Here is a 10,335-nt window from a genome sequence, read left to right on the forward strand (position 1 = left end):
CTTGTTAGGAGCGAAAATTTACCAAAAACTGATCAGAACCAAAAGTTTAACCCCACATAAAAGCCAACTAAAATGGCTTCAAGACTGTAATTTCTCAGACGAAGAAGGAACAATTAATTGGGAACTTGCCTATCTTATGGCGCAACGGTGCACAAAAAGAACCAAACTGATAGAGTTCCAATTCGAACTATTACATAGGCGCATACCAACCAATGATTTCTTACTTAAATCAGGACGAAAAGTAAATGACAACTGTACCTTTTGCAACAATTTCTCAGAGACGCTAATTCATCTTTTTTGGTCTTGCCATGTTACATCGTCATTTTGGAAAAGTGTAACTGACTTCTAGCTTCAAAACGCTGTTCCGTTAATCCGTAAATACCACTTAGGGAAAGTTCATTTAATATGACAAGGGGGGGAGGATGAAGATATTGAAACTCGAAGCTTGAAATTTTAGCAGCCCCCCTCGCTAGCGGTTCAATTTTTTAGGAGCCCCTTCCTTGGTAGTCGAAAAAATTGCAGAGCCCCCCCCCCCCCCCCTCCTCCTTCAATTCCTTTGCTCCCCTGAAAAAAGATCGCTAGACTGTATTAAATATATTTACCGTTATTGTCTTCAATGGTTTATACTATGACAAACTTGAGATACAGTTGTGATACAATTTTCTAAAGTATTTTTGGGATGAACAAGAGTGTAATAATTACTGAGACTACATTTGTTATATCTGTAAACCACGTGATATAGCTGAGTTGCACAGGTCATTAAATTGTTGAGTTGAAAACCATCCGATCTGTATGATGATGTCATGTGTTGGTTTTGAAGTATACAAATTTTCGGAGCCCCCCCTCCTAGCGCAACAATTTTTTCAGAGCCCCCCCTTCGGGTGTCTAAAACTTTTCGGAGCCCCCCCTCAATATCTTCATCCCCCCCCCCCCCCCGTCATATTAAATGAACTTTCCCTTATTGAACATTATTGCACTGGGCTTGAGACAGAAGCCTCATTCTACAGAATACTCGTTTCAGTTAAACTATTGTCTCCTGTTAGCGCGGTTTCATATCTGGCAAGCCAAAATGGATGAAAAATCGCCTAATTTTGCAAATTTTCTATGCCCGGTTAATTCAAGATCTATTATATTAAAAAAATATATCTATCTATTGTATTAAAAAAATGGAACTTTCTTACAGATAGCTCTTAATACAGCTCTTGATATCGATTGTTTCCTTTCCCCTGTAGGGTCAAATACCAAGAACTTGAAAGAATTGTAAATTTTGTATTTCAGTAAATATAAGTGACTGATTGTATACAATCAACTTTCGTTCATTGCTGCTGTCGTTTTTAGGTAGTCGAAGTGTAATTTCTTTTAACTTTTGTTGTTTGTTGGGTTTTCCCTATTCCCTATTGTTGAAACGGTGAACAGTGAAAATAAAAATAGTAAAACTGACTGCCGCACTGAATAGAAGCCCAGCGTAATTCGAACACCAGTCCCCGTTTATTTACACCTATTTCAATTAGGGTTGCTTCAGAGAAGATTGATGCATGATCCGTGTTTCATAGCCCGCGGTGCATTATCGTAACAAGCCTAGTAAATTATTACCCGCAACGAGCCTAGAAACCTAGGAAGCAAACGCTGCTGACGCTTCTATGCTATGTCAGCAGAACGTTAAGACCATTTATTTCAAAACACTGAATCCTAGGCCTTTTAATTTAAGACAGTGATTTGAGGTTAGGTATTTCTCTGTGGTTATAGGCAAATGTTGCAAATTTTCAACGAGTTCGCTTGGCTCTTGCACGTGGGAATTTTGGATGGAGATTAAAAAAGATCAAATTCAAGGCGTTTGTTGAACAACAATAAATAACTTAGCATTAAGTGTTTATCTACTTTTGAGGCATTTTTTTTTAAAATCTGAATTTAAAAAAAAGAATAGCGTTGATTCGCTTTTCTGAAATAACCAGAATTCTGGCCCATGCAAAAACGCATCTGAATCAGGCGGTAAAACCCTCTTCATTTAATGTTGTTAAAACAAGAGGCTTCTAATTTTTTACTATGAGATTTTTAAAATGAAATTTTTCAGCTCGCTTATGCTTAAGAATTTTAGCAGCTATTTTACTTGAAAGCTCTCTTGAACGCCTTTTCACAAATGGTCTCCATTATTTCAACGAATGTGAACAAGACTAAACTTCCCGCTGCAAAAGGGTTTACACCATAGTGCACTGCAGGCTATGAAACATGGTTGACGGGAGCAAGCTTAATTGAAACAGGTGTATACAAATAAAACACTTAAGTACTGCAAAGGTAGTGAAGCAGGAAAAATGTAACAAGCTCTAAGTAAAGTTGTTTGATCGATAATGTAATAAAAATGATATAGTGTCTGCTGCCCGTCAGGAAAAACCCTCTTAGCTAAGGAGGAAACCTGAACCCTCCCGAAAGCAGAGCCAGACACACTTAACAGGAACCTCGAGGGAGAGAGGTTGATCTAGAATACAACATTATGAGTACATCAACGATGAACTACAATCAATTCAAATGACACAAAAAGAAAAAAGCATTAACAAACGAAACTCATGCAGCGATGTCAGCTTAGAATGATCACCTCAGTATAATCCCGCCTTTTTATGCTTGAGTCTCCATGACAGCTATCAATAAGTTGGAACCGTGAAAAAGATAATTTGCTGCTATTCTCAGAACCGCAGCAAATAACAATTTGTGTTGTAATTTAGATGCTGCATCAGTACGTTGGTCTATTTGCTTGATTCAATGAATCCTTCAAACTTTTATGGATCTTGAAATCTTTTCATGTTTCTCTCGTACTTGGTACATCGCTTAACTTTAAAATTATAGTGTCCCGTCTGAGGATTTTGGGCAATATGAACTCCGTTCACCTACTAAAACATCCTTCTCTGAAAGCTGCTCTGGCCAGCACAAGGTAGATTCCACCAAAAGAATTCGGTAAAATGCAGGATTTTCTGTCTTTGTATTCAATTATCAGGTGAGGTAGCTCCAATTATAAGTGATGTGGCAGAATAATGTCCGACAGGTTCGGCAGATCAAGACCTGAAATGACAAGTTTGATAAAATCAGCATCACAATGTATCACCAAATACTTGTTTAACAAGTCACTCTTGTTATGCTTTGTGCTTTTTTTAACTTGAAAATCACGTAATGTTAATTCTCAAGGAAAGGTATAAGACAGTCATTAATCCAAAAAATTGAATTAAGTCACATACCTGATCGACAAATCCAGGATACAGGATGGCTCGGCCTCCATGCCAGCTCTGGTTTCTTCCCCATCACAGGCGAGAAATCTTGCCACCACATTCCTTCTAACTGAAAGATATGAAATATGATAACAAGCACAAAGAGTCAATGTTTAAATTCAAATCAATGTAAAAAACGAAAGTATTAGAACAAGTATAAACAAGTATTACAACAAACTGCTGTAAACTGTGTTCCGTCAAGGATTTGTGCAGATGTGATAATGGTAGCCATAATCAAATGAAGACAGGTAGATGGACATGCACTGACCACAATCACAACAGGAGTAGAGAAACAGTTAGTTTGAGTACCAGCTTATTTAGGTATCCTGGCTTTACCAGGTCCACACCACAGCATTAAGGGCAAGCACAAGGGATGCCTTTGTAGTTGAACACTACAAACAGGGAAAAAAATTTAGTATGAGTTTCTGGTTTCCATACTTACTGGTTTATAGGTTGACCGGTTCTATGATCTCTGATCTCTTGTGTTATGTAGATTAAGTGACACCGGCTTCTGCCGAAACAGTTCATCGGCCACATAACACCACTACACCTTACACAAGTTCAGCTTTCATTGGAATCTGGCCATACACAAGCATCCAGCCACCATTAGGAATCCAATTTCATACAAGTAGTATCCTTCACAAGTTTCCAGTCAGATCTCTGGAATGTATGGGGCAGGCATCAGGGATGCAGTTGTGGATCCATGATCACAACAAGTACAGAGGAACAGTCAGTATGAGAACTGACTGACTGGGTGTGTTATTAAATCAGGTGTTTTGGAGGTCCAGAGAGCTCAAAATTGACCTTTTTAGATAGATGATAAAGGGGAAGAACAGTTAGTATGAGTTTCTGGTTTCCATACTTACTGGTTTATAGGTTGACCGGTTCTATGATCTCTGATCTCGTGTTATGTAGATTAAGTGACACCGGCTTCTGCCGAAACAGTTCATCGGCCACATAACACCACTACACCTTCCACAAGTTCAGCTTTCATTGGAATCTGGCCATACACAAGCATCCAGCCACCATAAGGAATCCAATTTCATACAAGTAGTATCTTTCACAAGTTTCCAGTCAGATATCTGGAATGTATAGGGCAGGCATCAGGGATGCAGTTGTGGATCCATGATCACAACCAGTGAAGAGGAACAGTCAGTATGAGAACTGACTGAGTGGGTGTGTTATTAAATCAGGTGTTTAGGAGGTCCAGAGAGCTCAAAATTGGCCTTTTTAGATAGATGATAAAGGGGAAGAACAGTTAGTATGAGTTTCTGGTTTCCACACTTACTGGTTTATAGGTTGACCGGTTCTATGATCTCTGATCTCTTGTGTTATGTAGATTAAGTGACACCGGCTTCTGCCGAAACAGTTCATCGGCCACATAACACCACTACACCTTACACAAGTTCAGCTTTCATTGGAATCTGGTCATACACAAGCATCCAGCCACCATAAGGAATCCAATTTCATACAAGTAGTATCTTCCACAAGTTTTCAGTCAAATCTCTGGAATGTATGGGGCAGGCATCAGGGATGCAGTTGTGGATCCATGATCACAACAAGTACAGAGGAACAGTCAGTATGAGAACTGACTGACTGGGTGTGTTATAAAATCAGGTGTTTTGGAGGTCCAGAGAGCTCAAAATTGGCCTTTTTAGATAGATGATAAAGGGGAAGAACAGTTAGTATGAGTTTCTGGTTTCCATACTTACTGGTTTATAGGTTGACCGGTTCTATGATCTCTGATCTCTCGTGTTATGTAGATTAAGTGACACCGGCTTCTGCCGAAACAGTTCATCGGCCACATAACACCACTACACCTTACACAAGTTCAGCTTTCATTGGAATCTGGTCATACACAAGCATCCAGCCACCATAAGGAATCCAATTTCATACAAGTAGTATCTTCCACAAGTTTTCAGTCAGATCTCTGGAATGTATGGGGCAGGCATCAGGGATGCAGTTGTGGATCCATGATCACAACAAGTACAGAGGAACAGTCAGTATGAGAACTGACTGACTGGGTGTGTTATAAAATCAGGTGTTTTGGAGGTCCAGAGAGCTCAAAATTGGCCTTTTTAGATAGATGATAAAGGGGAAGAACAGTTAGTATGAGTTTCTGGTTTCCATACTTACTGGTTTATAGGTTGACCGGTTCTATGATCTCTGATCTCTCGTGTTATGTAGATTAAGTGACACCGGCTTCTGCCGAAACAGTTCATCGGCCACATAACACCACTACACCTTACACAAGTTCAGCTTTCATTGGAATCTGGTCATACACAAGCATCCAGCCACCATAAGGAATCCAATTTCATACAAGTAGTATCTTCCACAAGTTTTCAGTCAGATCTCTGGAATGTATGGGGCAGGCATCAGGGATGCAGTTGTGGATCCATGATCACAACAAGTACAGAGGAACAGTCAGTATGAGAACTGACTGACTGGGTGTGTTATAAAATCAGGTGTTTTGGAGGTCCAGAGAGCTCAAAGTTGGCTTTTTTAGATGATAAATAGACGATAAATAGGGAAGAACAATTAGTATGATTTTCTGGTTTCCATACTTACTGGTTTATAGGTTGACTGGTTCTATGATCTCTGATCTCGTGTTATGTAGATTAAGTGACACCGGCTTCTGCCGAAACAGTTCATCGGCCACATAACACCACTACACCTTACACAAGTTCAGCTTTCATTGGAATCTGGTCATACACAAGCATCCAGCCACCATAAGGAATCCAATTTCATACAAGTAGTATCCTCCACAAGTTTTCAGTCAAATCTCTGGAATGTATGGGGCAGGCATCAGGGATGCAGTTGTGGATCCATGATCACAACAAGTACAGAGGAACAGTCAGTATGAGAACTGACTGACTGGGTGTGTTATAAAATCAGGTGTTTAGGAGGTCCAGAGAGCTCAAAATTGGCTTTTTTAGATGATAAATAGCTATTTTTATCAAATCATGTGTTTAGGAGGTCCAGAGAGCAATCAGCATCACAATGTATCACCAATTACTTGTTTAAGAAGTCACTCTTGTTATGCTTTGTGCTTTTTTCAACTTGAAAACTACATAATGTTCATTCTCAAGGTAAGGTCTTAGAGAACTATTAATCCAAAAAATTGAATTAAGTCACATACCTGATTGACAAATCTAGGGTACACGGTGGAGGAAAAAAACAACGGTGGCTCGGCCTCCACGCCAGCTCTGGTTTCTTCCACATGACAAGCGAGAAATCTAGCCACCACACTCCTTCTAATAAATGATATACGAAATATGATAACAAGTACAAGAGTCAATAAGTAAATTCAAATTAATGTTTTATGGCATAAAGTGTACTGAAATTGAAACAACAACAACCGCCATTGATCAACAGTCTCTTAATCCCACTTATAAATCTGGGGTATGTTGACTGCTGTAAACTGTGTCCCGTCAAGGATTGTGCAAGAGTAATAATGATAGCCATAATCAAATAAAGACAGGTGAATGGTCATGCACTGACCACAATCACGACAGGAGTAGAGAAACAGTCAGTTTGAGTACCAACTTATTTGGGTATCCTGACCTTACCACGTCCACACCACAGCAATAAGGGCAAGCACAAGGGATGCCTTTGTAGTTGAACACTACAAATAGGGAAGAACAGTTAGTATGAGTTTGTGGTTTCCATACTTACTGGTTTATAGGTTGACCGGTTCTATGTTTGCTGATCTCTCATGGCATGTAGATTATTAAGAGTGGGCTCTTAAAGACGATCTGAATGAGGATAAGTGGTCTGAGATCACTCGGATCATGATAGATCAAATGAATTGATCTACCACGATCCAAGTGGTCTGGGATCTCCGATCCTAGTAAATCCTCTCAAAGGTCAACCCACCCCAAGTGACACTGGTTTCTGCCGAAACAGTTCATCAGCCAAACACCACTACACCATATCCACAAGTTCAGCTTTCTTTGGAATCCGGCCATACACAAGTATCCAGCCACCATAAGGAATCCAATTTCATACAAGTAGTATCTTCCACAAGTTTCCAGTCAGATATCTGGAATGTATGGGGCAGGCATCAGGGATGCAGTTGTGGATCCATGATAACAACAAGTGAAGAGGAACAGTCAGCATTAGTACTGACTGAGTGGGTGTGTTGAGTATCTTAGATTTCCTGGTTTTGGATGGTAGATTCCTTTGAGTTAAAGGTTGAAACCACAGCAAAATGGGCAGGCATCAGGAATGCTTTTGTAGTTGAACACTACAAATAAGGAAGAACTGATAGTATGAGTTTCTGGTTTCCATACTTACTGGTTTATAGGTTAACCGGTTCTATGTTTGCTGATCTCTCGTGGCATGTAGATTATTAAGAGTGAGCTCTTTGAGACGATCTGAATGAGAATAAGTGATCCGAGATCACTCAGATCATGGTAGATCAGATGAACTGATGACTCCACTCTGGACAAAAATTCATCGGTTCATTTGATCTACCATGATCCTGGTGGTCTGGGACCTCCGATCCTAGTAAATCCTTATCATCCCAAAGGTCAACCCACCCCAAGTGACACCGGTTTCTGTCAAAACAGTTCATCGGCCAAACACCACTACACCATATCCACAAGTTCAGCTTTCATTGAAACCTAGTCATACACAATCCTCCAGCCACCATAAGGAAACCAATTTCATACAGGCAGTATCTTCCATAAGTTTCCAGTCTGATATCTGGAATGTATGGGGCAGGCATCAGGGATGCAGTGTAGAGGAACAGTCAGTTTAAGTACCTACTGAGTAGGCACGTTGGTTATCGTGAATTTCCTGGAGTTGGGTTTCTGGGTCCTCTTATGTGATCTCTTACTAGCTTGAAAATCCTCCGGTGTGATGTCATGCAGGGTTGATATTAGAAATGGACCAGGGTGCTGTTTAGTCTGGCCCCTCTCCCTAAGAGCAATCCGGCATTACCTTTCAGGAGCATAAGCTCCCGCCATCATAGCTCTCGTGGTAACAAGGGCACACAAGCCTCCCCGCCACGACAAGGCACAGCACCAGGGGAGGGAATAACTGTTAACTCTTCTCAAAAGCTTTACAATGTGTAGCCTTCCATGCTGCTAGGTGAGAAGGGATGAGGTCTGTAACTGAGAAATGGTCTAGTTCATAAGTTGCAGAGTGGTAACCCTGTGTAGTGGTCAGCGGATAATTGCAGTATCTTTAAGAAGCCAGTGGCAAAGCAAAGAAATATATTAAGATATCGTTAGGGGGTCCAGATGATTGGTATGGTTTGTGTGGAGATGATATGTGCTTAAGAGTATTCAAAGAGATTTAACCCCAGCAGAAATGAAAGTTCATTACCTCCCCTTTGCCAAGGATCTTTACTAATAACATAATGGATTCAAGTGATTCAGTGCGGCAAATGGAAGCACTTTACTAGAACGGAGTTAAAAGAACAAAAGTGTGCTCGCTTAACATTCACGAAACTATACAAATGGGAGAATTCATGAGAGATGCAGGGTTGTCAAAATGAGCCGGCAACCGGTTCTATCACTGGCTACTTTAAGGTTTTTGCCACCTGTAAATTATTAAAAAGAAGCGAAAAAAAGTTGTAAAATAGAAAAAGGAAAAGAAATTGTTTTCACCATGATCTACATGTTCTTTTTTGTGAAGCACCTTATCTACCTGGGAAACACATATCCCTAGTGATATGTGTTCCCCCACCTAGGAAACATGTATCCCTAGTGATATGTGTTTCCCTACTCGTGAAACCAATTTCCCTAGTGATATGCGTTCCTCTAACTGGGAAACACACATCCCTAGTAATATGTGTTCCCCTACCTGGGAAACACATATCCCTAGTGATATGTGTTCCCCTACCTGGGAAACAGATATCCCTAATGATATCTGTTTCCCCACCTGGCAAACACATATCCCTAGTGATAATGTGTTCCCCTACTCGGGAAACACATATCACTAGTGATATGTGTTCCCCCACCTGGGAAACACATATCCCTAGTGATATGTGTTTCCCTACTCGTGAAACCCATTTCCCTAGTGGTATGCATTCCTCTCCCAGGGAAACACATATCCTTAGTGTGATATGTGTTCCCCTACCTGGGAAACACATATCCCCGGTGATATGTGTTCCTCTACCTGGGAAATACGTATTCCTAGTGATATATGTTCCCCTACCTGGAAAACACGTTTCCCTAGTGATATATGTTCCCCTACCTGAGAAACACATATCCCTAGTGATATGTGTTCCCCCACCTTGAAACACATATCCCTAGTGATTTTGTTCCCCCACCTGGGAAACAGAGGATGCTATCAACTGTGCCATGCATTTTTCTGAAGCCACGTTGTTCAGCTTTCAAAATTCCTTTTTGAACCATGTAGTTGTACAGTCGATTGATGAAAAGATCTTGCCTAGCGCAGAGAGTAAAGTGATACCTTGGTAATTTTCGACTTTGGATCAATCATCCTTCTTATGAATAGGTACAATGAGGCCAAAACTCCAAAGAGCAGGGTATTTGCCGGTAAGATTCAATTAAATAAATTTACTAAATGCCCTTTAACGGCTTCCTTTCTGATTCTTATTACTTCCTTTAATATATTATCGATACCTGGAGATTTGTTTGCCTTCAGTTTGTTAATTGCAGCTTCGAACTCTTCATCAGTTACTGGATAATCAATTGGGCCTTCCACTCTTTTGTTACTGTGGCTTTCCATATTCGTCTCCAGTTCTAGGATATTATTGAGAGGGGTTGCATTCTGTTGCTAAGAGTATTTATAAAACTGTTCCGTACTCACTACTTCAGCTCCATGTGTTTTTCTTTTTCCTAAGTTAAAGATTTTTCCTACATGTATTTGTCGCCACGTCTCTTTGGAATTCTGCATATCGATATTAGACATGCCTTTGCGGATAGACTCCCATTTCTTCCGTCTACAAGTTTGTTTGAACCTCTTCTTTTTGTCTCACAGTAGTTGTCTCAGTTCTGAATTATTAATGTTATGAGAAATTTTCTCCCAAAGGGATTGCAAGTTTTCTTTTTCTGTTCCGCATTCCTGATCGAACCATTTTATTTGTGATTTGCATTTAATTTTGCTG

The 10,335-nt window shown here is 40.2% G+C and overlaps 1 long non-coding RNA gene across 2 annotated transcripts; it reads right to left on the reverse strand.

The window, feature by feature from the left end:
* Positions 1–2,952: 2,952 nt before the first annotated feature.
* Positions 2,953–7,107, reverse strand: LOC140924709 (uncharacterized). 2 transcript variants are annotated; one of them, XR_012164328.1, is made up of 3 exons: positions 6,930–7,107; positions 3,225–3,320; positions 2,953–3,051 (listed from the first exon to the last, which is right to left on the reverse strand). It is a non-coding gene; the product is annotated as an uncharacterized lncRNA (long non-coding RNA). The 2 variants fall into 2 exon arrangements; XR_012164329.1 differs by lacking the exon at positions 6,930–7,107 and adding an exon at positions 3,697–3,712 and having other exon boundaries at positions 3,225–3,324.
* Positions 7,108–10,335: the final 3,228 nt, after the last annotated feature.

Source organism: Porites lutea, chromosome 14, assembly GCF_958299795.1.
Source record: "Porites lutea chromosome 14, jaPorLute2.1, whole genome shotgun sequence".
NCBI lineage: Eukaryota > Metazoa > Cnidaria > Anthozoa > Scleractinia > Poritidae > Porites > Porites lutea.